Below are 16,209 nucleotides of genomic sequence, written 5' to 3'. Positions count from 1 at the left end.
AGTATGAACAGTATTTCAGGGTAACCAAATAATCCTAAAGGACGTAGAAAAGTTTTTCTATACAGAAGACTTCTAGCTAATAAATGTAGAAGTAATGATCAAATTAGAAAATCACCATCTTGCAACCCCTATTTCAAAATGAATCAGACAATAGTCATCAATAGATATTAAAATTATTAGTTAAAAGACTGTTGGGAAACTTCACAATGAAGGAACTAGGCTGTCATCACCTGAATTAAGCATTACTAAAAACGTGAGACAATCTGACACTATGTGGTTCTCCAGGTGATGAAACAATATGAAGTCTGTAACATCACCTACAGCTAGTCTCGGTTCAAAACTTTAATCAAGTCTGTAGATCTCACTTCTAGACAGCAGGACTACTGACCCACTTTCTTCAAGAAGTAAATGGAATAAGGGAGGGGAAAAGGAGCACTCCTCCAGATGAAAAGATCCTAGAGGCCCTAAAAACCAAATTCAAGATGTGGACCTTGTTTGGACTCTGATCTGAAAAAAATAAATGTAAAAAGGCATTTTTTGAGACAATCTGAGAAATCTTAATAGTCTGCATTAAAACTTCAGAAATGTTTTATTTCCTTTGTTAGATGTAAAAATGGATTTGCTGTTACCTAAGGAAAAAAAATTTTGTCTTTCAAAGCATAATGAAGTGGCTGGGTAAAATAGCATGCCATCTAAGATTTGCTTTTAAATACTGCAGCAAAAACAAAAACAAAACACACACACAAAAATAAACCAGCTCCAGTTATCAAGATACTCACTTACCCCAGCATAAGAGCTGCGAGTTCTTCAACAGCCGTAGAATACTGTCCCTGCTTCAGCAACTCAGATACTCACCAAGACTCAAGAGTTGCTGAGTAGAAGCATGGAGGTCAGAACTGAACTGGGCAAATGCAGCAACCTCACCAATTTTGACCTCATGGTGCCTGCACCTGCTTCACAGACCTGGTGTGGGCAGCATATCTGACACAGGACACAGAAAAACCAATGTAAATGGTAGGGAAGATACCTTTGTAGAGCAATTCTGTTTCCAAGAAGATCTGTCCATCACTGATAGGAACGATATTTGCTGGAATGTAAGCAGACACATCACCAGCTTGTGTTTCTGGTAAGGAAGTCAAGGAGCCACCACCAAAAGAATCGTTCATTCTGTCTGTTCTCTCCTGTAGATGGGAGTGCAAGTAGAACACATCATCAGGCTGGGCCTCATGAGTAGCTGAGTGGTCTGCAGGTCAGCAGAGGCTCCAGCCTGTTTGGATAACTCATCATAGATGATCAAAGCATGTTTGCCATTATCCCTGAAGTACTCTCCCATAGCACAGCAAGAATAAGGAGTCAGGTACTGACGGAGGGCAGTATCAGCAGCAGTGGCTGAAGCCACACTGGAGGTCTTCATGGCATCCACTTCTCTAAGTGTCTTCACCAGCTGGGCAACAGTGGACCTCTTCTGACCAGTAGCAGTGTAGATACAGTATAGTTTCTTCTTTCCATCAGATCCATCACTGAAATGTTTCTGGTTAATAATTATGTCAATCACTGATGTTTTGCCAGTCTGTCAGTCACCAATCATCAGCCTGTACTGACCACAACCAATCAGCACAAAGCTATCCACAGCATGAATGCCAGTCTGCACTGGTTTCTGCACAGAGGTTGGAGAAATGATGCCAGGGGCTTTCAGGCCAACCCACCAATGGGTCTTGGAACCAACTGGATCCTTGCCATCAATGACACTACCAAGGGCATCTACTATACAACCCAGTAGCTTCTCACCAACTAGAACATTCACAATGGCTCCCGTCCTCTTCACACTATCTCCTTCCTTAATTAGTTTATCATGTCCAAACACAACAAAACCAACATTGTCGGTTCCCAGGTTGAAACATACCCTTTAAGCCTGAAGAAAACACTACCATTTCATCTGCTTGAACATTCCTCAGCCCATTTGAGACACACCCTGCTTCTTCACAGTCAACAGAGGTTTGGGCTCCAAGATTACGCTCTTCAAGAACAGAGGACACCTCAGCAGTGCCAGTCTTCGGAAGACAAGTGTTAAGAGGCATAGAGGTTCCCTGTGGCGATGAAGGATGATCCCAAAGCATTCTGAAGCCCAGTCTGGCCTGCCAAGGGAGGGTGCAAGCCACAGCCCAAGGCCACATGTCCAGACAGCATCTTTGCAGCTCTCCTTGGGTGGTTCCTCTGCAGCTGCAACCTCTGGACCAACTTCCAAGCAAATATTAACCAAAAGAAATTACATCAGTATTTTGAGATACTATGTAAGAGGATTATGAGATAATTATATTAGTCAGACAAAATGTTTTTAAGAAAAAAATCCTTATTATGGATAAAGTCACATGTAAAGATAAAATAATGCAAGGATAACTCACTAGTAACATAATATCTATGCTTGTAAAATTTTTAATTTTTTTACTTTTATTATGAAATTTATATATACAAAAGTAGAACAGTATAGTACAAAGAACGCCTATAAATCCACTAAGATTCAGCCATTGTTAACATTGTCATATTAGCTTTATTGATTTATCAATCTATTTCATTTTTTATTATTGTGGTTGAGCTGTTTCAAAGTGTCACACATTATGACATTTTATGCCAAAATTCTTTACACTTCTAAAAGACAAAAAACAATTCTCCTATCTAAATACGATGGTATTGCCTCCCCAACATGAAAATAGCTCTCTAGTTTCATCTCATACCCATTCTATATTTAAATTTACCCACGTCCTCAAAGTGTTATTTATAGGTCACTTTTTCATAGCAGGATCCAATCACGGATCATCTACTGTATTTGGTTGGTATAGCTCTTAAATTTAATCTAGTTATTGCCCCTCCCCCATTTTTAGGAAATCCCATTTCTAGAAATCTATCCCGAAGATAACACTAGCAAAAAATTTTTTTAATTAATTTTTTATTGAGGTATAATTGACATACAACTTTATATGTTAGGTACATAACATACAACTTTATAGGTTAAGTACATAACATAATGATTCGATATTTGTATACACTGTGAAATGATCACCACAGTAAGTCTGGTTAACATACATCACCATACACAGTTATGGAATTTTTTTCATGATATGAGCTTTGATGATTTACTACTCCCTTAGCGATTTTCAAACATGCAATACAGTATTATTAACTATACTCGCCATGCTGTACACGACATCCCCATGAGTTATTTATTTTATAAATGGAAATTTGTACCTTTCAACTCCCTTTACTCATCTGCCCACCCTCCAACTCCTGCCTCTAGCAACCACCAATCTGTTCTATGAACCTGGTTTCTGTTTTGTTCGAGATTCCACATATAAATGAGATCACAACCAGCAAGTTTGTTTTAATACATACCTACAAAGGTATTCCCTTCAGCACTATTTGTTACAGAAAAAAGACTGAAAACAAACCAAACGTTCATTAAAAGGGGACTAGAGGCGTGAACACAGTGAAGTCCTGTGCAACATTTAAAAATGAGAAAGACTCTTGAATACTGCTACGAAGTGATCTCCAGAATATATTTTTAAATGTACAAATCATGTCACAGACAGTGGGCATAAAATGTTACCTTTTATCTAAGAAATAAGTGAAGAGCAAAGCAAAAACTAACATAAATGAAAGGCAACATCATTACAAACCATGCAGTAGATATAAAAAGGACAATAAGATATTACCAACAACTTTATGCCAATAAACTTGAAAATTTGAATGGACAAGAAAAACAGAGAAAAACCAACTTACTAAAACTAACACAAAAATTAAAAGTAAATCTAAATAACCCTATAGCTATGAAAGAAAATGAACCCATAATTAAAGACCTTTCCCAAAAGAAATCTCCAGGCCATATCACTTCACTAGTGACTTCTAAATTAACAAAAAAATAATATCAATCTTATACATGCTCTTATAGAGAGTACTTTTCAACTTGTCTTATGATGTCAGAATAAACTCAATACCAAAACTGAAGGACTTACAAGGACAGAAAATTACAGACCAATTTTTTTCATAAATCTCATAAATCCGTTGATTTAAAAACCCCTAAAACAAAACAGTAGCAAATTGAATCCAATAACATAAAAAAGAAATAACACATTACAACATTTAATGCAATGTTGGTTTAATATTTGCAAATTAATCAATGCAATTCACCATATTAACAGAAGAAAAACATGCAAACTGACAGGAATATGGAATAGAAATTAAAAACCCATTCTACAGGTACCTGAGAGTTGTGCAGTAAATCTACAGTACAAGAAAACAAATACACCCACAAACACACACAATTATTCCCAGGGAAATAGGTAGCAACTTGGTTTAGAATATTGCCAAAGAGTTACTCTCTCCTCTGGGCTAGGCCTCACTTTCTTTAAACTAGCAATGGGATAAGTCTGGGGACACCAACAGACAGAGACTGGTTCAAGGGTCCTTCTATTAGTCCTTTTATTCTCTGTCTTGAAGACAATGCTTTTTCAACCTTCTGCTGGTAGAACTTTCTTTTTTCCGGTGTGTGCATGAACAGGTCGGGACCTCCACTCACACGACGTTACGCGTTTGCTCACCATCTACAACTATGTCCTGTGGGCACAACGGAGCAACTGTTTCAAAGGAGTGAGGTGTTATGGCCCTGCTATTACCTCCCTGAGCGTGGGCAAACGTGGAGACATCTAATCAAAACTCTACTGCCAGTGAGAGTGCCAAATGCACAACCACTTTGGAAGACACAGTGCATTTCTTAACACATTTACCATATGACCCAGTAATGTCACTCACTCCTAGGTATCTATCCAAAAGAAATGAAAATTTATGTTCACAAAAAAAACTTCCATAAGAATGTTCATGGGAATTCGTGGTGGTCCAGGGGCTAAGTATCCGTCTTCCAATGCAGGGGACGCAGGTTCGATCCCTGGTCAGGGAACTAAGATCCCACATGCTGTGGGACAGCTAAGCCCTCATGCCACAACTACTGAGCCTGTGCACTCTAGAGCCCGTATGCTGCAACTACTGAGCTGGCGCAACACAACAATGAATCCCGCGTGTAGCAACTAAGACCCGATGCAGCCAAATAAATAAATAAATATTTTTTAAAAAAAGAACGTTCACAGCAGTTTTATCATAATAGCCCCAAACTAGAAAGAGCCCAAATGTTTATCAATAGGAGAAAAAATATACAAACTGTGTTATGTTCATATAATGAAATACTACTCAGTATTAAACAAATTACACACACAACAACATAAATGAAAATCAGACACATTATGATGAGTGAAAGCAGCCAGAAACAAGAGCACACACTGTATGGTTCCATTTATATGAAATTCTAGAATAGGCAAAATTAATCTATGGTGGAAAAAACTGCCTTGGGGTGGGGTAGGATTTGACTAGGAACGGTATAAGGGGCCTTTTTGGTGGGATGGTAGTGTTCTACATATTAACAGAAGTTTGGGTAGCAGGCTAATGTATTTGTCAAAACTCAGCTAATGTATGCTAAAAATGTGTGCATTTCATTGTATATAAACTTTACATCTAGAGAAGAAACTTTAAATACTGAACTTGAGTTAATGACATGCATGTTAAAGTACTTAGGTAAAAGTGGCTGAAAACCGTAATTTGTTTCAAAGAGCATAAAAAAATAAAATGGTTTAATGGATAGATGTGGCAGAGTATAACAAAAGAATTAATGGTAGAATCTAGATGTGGGCATATCCTTTCAACCTTGCTGTATGGACGAACTTTTCATAGTAAAATGTTGAAAATACAGGTAAAGCTCTGTCACCTCGTTTGAAATAGGTTCAGTGAGGAAGCTTTCCTCAGGTAGATATATTAAGTAGCAAGTAAGCATAATTTTTTTTTTTTTTCCAGTACGCAGGCCCCTCACTGTTGTGGCCTCTCCTGTTGCGGAGCACAGGCTCCGGACGCGCAGGCTCAGGGGCCATGACTCACGGGCCCAGCCGCTCCGCGGCATGTGGGATCTTCCCGGACCGGGGCACGAACCCGCATCCCTTGCATCGGCAGGCGGACCCTCAACCACTGCGCCACCAGGGAAGCCCAAGTAAGCATCATTTGAAGAAAGAGAGGGGCTTGTTACAAGAATGTGAACAATATAAATTTTCACTCCTTTTAAGCAATACGTAAAATTTGTCTGTCTTCATGATGGGATGTGCACAGTTCTTGGTGTGACTTAAAAACATTAGTTGATAGTCATAATTTGACAGTGCCATTTGTTTCCTATAAGAAATGAGAAAATCATCAATTGCACAGTATGAGGGGAGGGAAGCTTATAAAGAAAAATTTGACAGGAAAATTCCCTGGCAGTTCAGTGGTTAGGGCTCCATGCTTCCATGGCAGGGGGCACAGGTTCGATCCCCAGTCAGGGAATTAAGATCCCGCATGCTACGAGGCATGGCCGAAGGAAAAAAAAAAAAAAAAAATTGACCAAGGACCTCCCAGGACATGACTTGATTAGTAAAGCAGGTGTATTTTAGTTTCTTCTAATTACCTCCCCAACCGGGGTTGCAGTGGGGGGAGTCCTAAACAGCTTTTCTGGCATAGAATTCTGTTATTTTCCTTGCTGCTAGCAGCAAACTAGAATTCTGTTCCAACTATTTGTCTTCTTAAATCAAGCAAAATGAGAACAGCTCTGTGTAAATTATAATCTGTGTATCAGTGGCCTTCAAAACTTTTTTTAACCTCAACCTACCGAAAAAATATATTTTACATCATGACCCAGGAAACACACACACACACAGATATATGAATCAAAAGTTTCAGGAAATACTGTTATTACTTATGATGCCATCTGATATTTATTTCCATTTTATTCCATTACTTCAAAATGCTAGTCATAACCCATTAAATTGATATCCTATCTCCCTAATGGATCATAACCTGCCATTTGAAACACTGTACCATGTAATAGAGTTTTTTAGAAAATTCTAAGTCCTGGATGTGGACTGCATTGTGACACAATCTAAGAAATGTAGAAATGTAAAATATCTTTCTATTGCTTTATAAGTGCTATTCCACAGACTCCTTTTCTCGTGATAAATTAATAAATATGTATTGCACCAACTCTGTGCAAGGCCTCGTGCTAGAAACTTGAGATGAACAATTTCATTACACTTCTTTTATATATTTCCTTCCTAAGAACTCAGAGGGTTTTAGATATACTCTGTTTATTGTACCAAAACCCCAGGAGGTCACAAAGGATAGGCATCATCAATGCTTTGGAGTTGAAGGCACCGAGTCAGAAATCACATATTTGCCAAAAGTCATACTATTAAAGTAATGGAAGTTAAGAAACAAATTTTCTCAACTTCAACTTTAAAACGCTAGAGTATTTTTAAAAATCAACTTCAAAAATCATATTTATTTTCTATATTAAAATACATAATGACTTTTTGCATAGAAATAACTGGATTAAATGTTTGATCATGTCTTATTTAAATTATATCTATCTATCATAATACAGTCAGATGTGCATTAAACACTGTTTAAAGATAAACGGGGCTTCCCTGGTGGCGCAGTGGTTGAGAGTCCGCCTGCCGATGCAGGGGACATGGGTTCGTGCCCCGCACTGGGAAGATCCCACATGCCGCGGAGCGGCTGGGCCCGTGAGCCATGGCCGCTGAGCCTGCGCGTCCGGAGCCTGTGCTCTGCAACGGGAGAAGCCAGAGCGGTGCGGGGCCCGCGTACCGCAATCAAGCAATCAATCAATCAATCAATCAAAACATTTTTCTCAAGATCCCCAGAGAAAAACTAGGTGAACACCACAGAGAATATAAGCAGAACATGCAGTGATTCCTGTTTACTCGTACTACTACCCTTGAAACATACCCTGGCATCCCACAGATTTCATCTACTAGCATGAATTACTTTGCAGAAAATTTCTTAGTTCCTTACACAAGCAGACATGCGTCGCATCTCTTCTGTTTATGTCTCAATTCTAGGAGTTATTGACGTTTTTGTTTTTATTTTTCTACATGCAAGTAATAAAAACGAACTGTAAAGAGATACTATTTATAAATTACATCTAGTAATAAATACTGGGCAGGCCAAAAAGTTCCTTCGGTTTTTAAATAAAAATAAAAGACACACTTTTCATTTTCACCAGGAACTTTATTGAACACATTCACTGTTTTGTTCCACTACCTTCTGCGATTTTTCAGGCAACTTCATAATTCCATCTTCCCAAAACTTTTAATCTTTTTGAGCAAAGAACTGTTCCAGGTGCCTTTTACAGCCTTCCAGGGAATTGAAAATTTTTTCCATTATGAGAATTTTGTAAAGACTGAAATAAATGGAAATCCAAAGGTGCAATGTCTGGTGAATAGAGCAGATGAATCAGAACTTCCCAGCCAAGCTGTAACAGTTTTTGCTTGGTCATCAAAGAAACATGTGGTCTTGCGTTATCCAGATGGAAGATTATGCGCTTTCTATTGACTAATTCCCGAACTTGTCGTCGAGTGCCACTTTCAGTTGGTCCAGTTGGGAGCAGCACTTGTTGGAATTAATTATTTGGTTTTCTGGAAGGAGCTCATAGTAGAGGACACCGTTCCAATCCCATCATATATACATCAGCTTCTTTGGATGAAGGCCGGCCTTTGGTGTGGTTGGTGGTTGATCATTTCACTTGCCCCACGATCTCTTCCATTGCACGTTATTGTACGGTATCCATTTTTCATCACGCATCACAATTTGTTTTAAAAACAGAACGTTTCCTTACATTTAAGTAGAGAATCGCATGTGGAAGTACCATCAAGAAGGTTTTTTTCACTTAACTTACATGGAACCCAAACGTTAAAGCAATGAACATAACCAAGCTGGTGCTAATGATTTTCAAGCTTGATTTGGGTATTTTGAGTATGTCGGCTATCTCCCACGTGGTATAATGTTGATAGTTCTCAATTAATGTCTCAGTTTGATCGCTATCAACTTCAACTGGTCTACCCGACCGTGGAGAATCGTCCAGAGAGAAATCTCCAGCACAAAACTTCGCAAACCACTTTTGACATGTTCGGTCAGTCACAGCACCTTCTCCACACATTGCACAAATCTATTTTTGCGTTTCAGTTGTTACTTTCCCCTTTCTTGAAATAATAAAGCATAATATGCCAAAAATGTTTTTTCTTCTATCTTCAATATTAAAATGGCCACACAAAAATTCACCAATTTTGATAAGGTTGTTTTTTCAATGCATGTTGATATGACAGCCGTCACAATACAATCTAAAAAAATTGTTTCGAATGAAGTTAAAGACAACTAAGCGCTACTAGAACCATCTTAGGGAAAAACCCGAACAAACCTTTTGGCCAACCCAATACAACAAAACACATAAAAAGCCTCTGCATGGAAACTTACAAAAGTTTACTGAGAAACTTTAAAGAAGACCTTAAAAAAGTTTGAGAGTTACCATATTTGCAGAATGAAAGATTCAGTATTTTAAACATTTCAATTCTTTCCAATTCATAGTTTGAATTTACTCCCAAAGTTTTTGTTCTTAAGCTGAAAATCATTACACATTAAACTGAAATAACAAATAAATTCATTTGTTAATTCATTCAACAAACATTTACTATGTGCTAGTACTAGTGCTGGGTACTAGGAACCTGACGGTCTCTGAATATACAGAAAGGCCTCCTACTTTAGAATGGTAGTGAGAGAAGGTCTCTCTGTAGAAGTGACGTTCAGTTCAGACTTGAATTTCTCAAGAAAAAGCCACTCGTGCAAAGACCTGGGAGAAGCATAATCGGAGAGAGGGAACAGTGTGAATGAAGGACTAAATGCATGAAGCAGGGACAAGTCAAAACGGGATTCCAGAGAAAAGGGCGATCTCTTAAGGCTGGGAACGGAAAACCTGGAATACTAAGTAGGTAAAACTTGAGAAGCACACTGGAAAAACTAATTGTACTCAAACCATAGCGAGTAAGGGAAAGGCATTCCAGGCAAGGAAATGGAAAAGAACAAATCTGAACTACATGATATAAAATAGGGCAGCCAAAGCCTGACAATAGGATTGTTTCATAGTTGTGACTACTTCTGGGCTTGGCTTCATCTGCTTGGAATTCCAACAGGACATTGTAAGATGGCAAAGGGTCCCAGCTGTGCCTAGTTGGGACACTACTTCTATGCAGCCAGCCCTCATGCCTTATCATCAGCAAGAAATACTAGTTAACTTGGTTTTGCAGAGGCAAAGAATACTTTCCATCTAGCCTTCTGGGTTGTGAAGAAACCAATTCTCCCCACCTCAGCATTGTACATGATGAGCACAGGGCAGGGCACAGCCCTTAGTAAGTGATCCATAACTGTTACTGTAATGATCTCATTACATGAGGGATATTATTAAAAATAAATTCTCCAAATCCTTCCTGCTCTAAATCCTTCCTCCCAGAGCATTTTGTGGTTTTGAACAGTTTTAATATACAAGGTGTAGAGTCTCTTTCAGGAAGCAGGGGCCAGTGGCCCCTCTCACCTGGCAGAGGGCCCCTTTCTGGCCTCTCCTGATTCAATCATCCACTCAAGGTTTGGGGCCTGAAACTCCTAGTTCAGATCTGAAGAAAAGAATAACAGGGGATTTTTTTCCTCCTTTTCAAACTCATGAAGATGAAAAACAAACAAGTAAACAAAAAACACATTTACCTCAAAATTGAACATAATCTGTTATGGGTAAATTCCCAAACACCAGTGGTTCAAAATGTTTTCTCTCCTCAAGCTTTCTTATTATATTTCATATCACCATCCCACTTAAAAACAATCCTCAGAACCACAGTTTACTTCTTTGCCTGAAAAAAATCAGTATTAACTATTAATGTCTAATTGGTATGAGACAGAAAAGAAAGAGTGGGCGGGTGGATGAATTAAGCACCTGAGAAAGCTAAATGAAAAATAATGATTTATTTAAATGAATGATGATGCTAATCAACACTTAGAAGAAATGTGAAGTTACACTTGACCTAATAAGGACTCACTGGAGGTCTTAAACTCATTCAGGAAAGATACTAACATTGATAAAATCTTTAAAAATCCCAATAATTCAAAAAAATCTTTATGGCTTAACTTCCTTCCCTAAATATACACTAATATTACTGATTCGTTTTAAGCCAAAAGCTATAAAATAACAAACCTGATCTGATTAAGCACAAGTCTGACTACTACCAAACCCCTCCCACTTCTCTAAGCCAATTATGGATTAGCCACTGTACATTTTATTCTGTCTTTTCCCTACTTCCCAAAATGGTTCTAGCCTGCTGCTCATGATATAAAACAAAGCCTGAGGATGATCACCAGTTTGGAATTTTCTCTGTTCTTCCAGTAGAGATATTTCAACACTTTATATTGTCTCCCCCAAATGGATATTAACCACACTTTATTAGGTTACCCTCTAGCATCTAGACAACATGGAATAATGGAAAGAGGGCAGGCTTTAGATTTGTCCCACACCAAGGTCTAAATCTTTTATATGCAACCAAAATGCCCCAAAATTGAGTGAAAGATATATCAACTGTGATATTCATTTCACACAATGAAATAACCATGAAAGTTATATACTTACTGACTTGGAAATAAGTTCATGATATGTTGTACAAAAAGAATGTCTTTTTTTAATATAAAGGAACAGATGCACAAAGCAAAAAGTGTAAAATGGCTGAGGAACTTGCATTAACAAATATTTATCAGGCACCTATTATGTGCCAGACACATAATGTGTATGTGTACACCATTGTATATGCCCAGGTTATATCAGTGAATTAGACTCTAATTCACTCAAAAACCTATGGGACATGGCAAAAGCAGTTCTAAGAGGGAAGTTCATAGCAATACAATCTTACCTCAGGAAACGAGAAAAATCTCAAATAAACAACCTAACCTTACACCTACAGCAACTAGAGACAGAAGAACAAACAAAACCCAAAGTTAGTAGAAGGAAAGAAATCATAAAGAGCAGAAATAAATGAAATAGAAATGAAGAAAACAATAGAAAAGATCAATGAAACTAAGAGCCGGTTCTTTGAAAAGATAAACAAAATTGATAAACCTTTAGCCAGACTCATCAAGAAAAAGAGAGAGTGGGGCTCAAATCAATAAAATTAGAAATGAAAACGGAGGAATTCCCTGGTGGCGCAGTGGTTAAGAATCTGCATGCCAACGCAGGGGACACAGGTTCAAGTCTTGGTCTGGGAAGATCCCACATGCCACAGAGCAACTAAGCCCGTGCGCCGCAACTACTGAAGCACGCATGCCTAGAGCCATTTAAAACTTACCGTAGCCTTAATGTACAGAACAAAATGACTTACAAGCAAATTTTGTTAGCAGTAGCTAGAGAATGGGTAACTGACCATTCTGGTGAATGTAGTGGTAGTCCTGCACCTGGTCCTTCTTGTGGTGTTTCTAAAAGAGCTCCCAACAAAGATCCACCTTGTCGACTATCAGGTAAAATAAAAGAACATATTCTAGAGGAAATAATACCCACAGGACTAACAAAAAATGCCGCTGGAAAGTGTAGAGTCTGCTCTTCCAGGAGAAAGTGCAGTGAAACACAGTATATTTGTAATAGATGTTCTGTTCCCCTGAACAGAGGTGCCTGCTATACTGCCTATCACACATTAATGAAATATTAGAATGTTTTAGAATGACATGTACGAAGTTTCAAATAAATACATTAAGTGCAAAAAAAGTTGTTGATATTTACTCAAACACGGGTGTTTCAATATTCACTTACATTACAAATCGCCAGCCACAGGTATTAGTTTCTGCAAAAATCCCCTGCTCAATAATGTGTTAATACACAGAAATGGGTTGCATTTCTATACACTAACAATGAAAGATTATAAAGAGAAATTAAAGAAACAACCCATTTACCATCATATCAAAAAGAATAAAACACCTAGGAATAAACTTACCTGAGGAGGCAAACAACCTGTACTCCGAAAACTGGAAGATGCTGATAAAAGAAATCAATGATGATACGAACAGATGGAGAGATATATCATGTTCTTTGACTGCAGGAATCAATATTGTCAAAATGACTATACTACCCAAGGCAATCAACAGATTCAATAACATCCCTATCAAATTACCAATGGCACTTTTCACAGAACTAGAACAAAAATCTTAAAATGTGTATGGAGACACAAAGACCCCAAATAGCCAAAGCAATCTTGAGAAAGAAAAACAGAGCTGGAGGAATCAGGCTCCCTGACTTCAGACTATATTACAAAGCTATAGTCATCAAAACAGTATGGTACTGGCACAAAAAACAGAAATATAGATCAATGGAACAGGATAGAAAGCCCAGAAATAAACGCACGAACCTATGGTCAATTAATCTATAACAAAGGAGGCAAGACTATACAATGGAGAAAAGACAGTCTCTTCAATAAATGGTACTGGTAAAACTGGATAGCTACATGCAAAAAGATGAAATTAGAACATTCTTTAACATCACACACAAAAATAAACTCCAAATGGATTAAAGACCTAAATGTAAGACTGGATACTATAAAACTCTTAGAGGAATACATAGGCAGAACACTCTCTGACATAAATTACAGCATATCTTTTTCTGGTCTGTCTCCTAGAGTAATGAAAATAAAAACAAAATTAAACAAATGGAACCTAATTAACTCAAAAGCTTTTGCACAGCAAAGGAAACCATAAGCAAACCAAAAAGACAACCCACAGAATGGGAGAAAATATTTGCAAATGATACAACTGACAAGGGATTTAATATCTCCAAAATTTACAAACAGTTCATGCAGCTCAATATAAAAAAACAAACAACCCAATTAAAAAATGGGTAGAAGACCTAAATAGATATTTTTCCAAAGAAGACAAGCAGATGGCCAAGAGGCACATGAAAAGATGTTCAACACCACTAATTATTAGAGAAATGCAAATCAAAACTATGATATCACCTCACACCAGTCAGAATGGCCATCATCATAAAGTCTACAAACAATAAATCCTGGAGAGAGTGTGGAGAAAAAAGAACCCTCATACACTGTTAGTGAAAATGTAAACTGGTGCAGCCACAGTATGGAGGTTCCTTATAAAACTAAAAATAGAGCTACCATAAGATCCAGCAATTCCACTCCCGGGCATATATCTGGAGAAAAACATGGTTTGAAAGGATACATGTGGGACTTCCCTAGTGGCACAGTGGTTAAGAATCTCCCTGCCAATGCAGGGGACATGGGTTCAAGCCCTGGTCTGGGAAGATCCCACATGCTGCAGAGCAACTAAGCCTGTGCGCCACAACTACTGAGCCTGTGCTCTAGAGCCCACAAGCTAGAACTACTGAAGCCTGCACGCCAAGAGCCTGTGCTCTGCAACAAGAGAAGGCACCACAGTGAGAAGCCCGCACACCACAATGAAAAGTAGCCCCTGCTTGCCACAACTAGAGAAAGCCCACATGCAGCAACAAAGACACAATGCAGCCAAAAATCAACTAATTAATTTTTTTTAAAAAGGAAAGGATACATGCACCCCAATGTCCATTGCAGCACTGTTTACAATAGCCAAGACATGGAAGCAACCTAAATGTCCATCAACAGAAAAATGGATAAAGAAGGTATGTTAGGGGCTTCCCTGGTGGCACAGTGGTTGAGAGTCCGCCTGCCAATGCAGGGGACACGGGTTCGTGCCCCGATCTGGGAAGATCCCACATGCCGCAGAGTGGCTAGGCCCGTGAGCCATGGCCGATGAGCCTGTGCTCCGCAACGGGAGAGGCCACAACAGTGAGAGGCCCGTGCGTGTACCACAAAAAAAAAAAAAAAAAAAGTGTGTTAGATATGTACAATGGAATATTATTCAGCCATTAAAATGAATGAAATAATGCCATTTTCAGCAACACAGATGGACTTGGAGATTATCATACTAAGTGAAGTAAGTCAGACAAAGAAAGATAAATATATATCAGCTTATAAGTGAAACCTAAAAAAAAAAAAGATACAAATGAACTTATTTACATAACAGAAACAGACTCACAGACTTAGAGAAAATAACTTATGGTTAACAGGAAGGAAGGGTGGGGGGTTAGAACAGATTGGGAGTTTGGGATTGATGTGTATACACTGCTATTAAAATAGATAACCAACAAGGACCTACTGTATAGCACAGGGAACTCTGCTCAATACTCTGTAGTAACCTAAATGGGAAAAGAATTTGAAAAAGAATAGATACATGTTTATGTATAACTGAATTACTTTGCTGTACACCTGAAACTAACACAACATTATTAATAAACTATACTCCAATATAAAATAAATATTTAAAAATTTAAGTTTAAATTTTAAAAAACTCAACAGTAAACTTCGACTTGACAGTACAAGCCTAGGAACCACCTCCAATCACAATCCCCAGATTTGTTCCCATCAATCCCTAAACTCAGACTCTCCTAACCTGAACAAGGCAATCTTCCATTTATCTCTTTTGAAACAGCTATCTGGAATTCACGGAACAAAACCCAAATTATCTAAGATTCCTTTTAATCATTTACCATTTATTAAATGCACAATCACCATTAAAGAAAAAACTTATGATAACACTTTAAAGTACAAATAATACATTTTATTTCATCCCTGAAAACAAAAACAAAAAACAAAAATGTCAACATCTAATGAGAGACTGAACAATTACTCCAAACTTTACCTGGAAATGGTATATAAATAATTTCTTCACATAAAGGTAGGGTACAGGGAAGAGTTTGGAAAGATACCTTTCATGAAATATTTTCTCATACTTACTTTAATAAAACATCATAATTATTGCTACTATGTCTGGTAGCACATTGTAATAATGAACAATACAATATCCAAAACTAAATTCAATACAGTCTAAATCTAGAATCTAGCTGCACTTAAGTAGTTGTTATAGAGAATAAATACTAAACATAGGGCACCATATGGCAATTAAATTTGCTACAAGGTAAATTTAAATAAAGGTGTACTCTGCTCTATAGTAGAATTACCCAAGATTAAATAAGATCTCTTGTGCTATATAGAATAGCTGTTTTCCTGAAAAGATAGTCCATCTTCATAATTTAAATTACATTTTAAACGTTCTTAATTATTTTTAAGTGCTTATTATATAAAATGAATATCTAATGTATCTATTATACAAATCCAAAATTTCATAAAGCAGGATATTCTACATATTATAATGTTACCATTTTCCAAGCAA

The 16,209-nt window shown here is 37.7% G+C and overlaps 1 pseudogene; it reads right to left on the bottom strand.

The window, feature by feature from the left end:
• Positions 1-705: 705 nt before the first annotated feature.
• LOC131762429 (ATP synthase subunit alpha, mitochondrial-like) lies at positions 706-2,201 on the bottom strand (annotated as a pseudogene).
• Positions 2,202-16,209: the final 14,008 nt, after the last annotated feature.

The sequence above is a fragment of the Kogia breviceps genome, chromosome 9 (assembly GCF_026419965.1).
Source record: "Kogia breviceps isolate mKogBre1 chromosome 9, mKogBre1 haplotype 1, whole genome shotgun sequence".
NCBI classification, from domain to species: domain Eukaryota; kingdom Metazoa; phylum Chordata; class Mammalia; order Artiodactyla; family Physeteridae; genus Kogia; species Kogia breviceps.
This window is presented reverse-complemented; position numbering and strand designations above follow the sequence as displayed.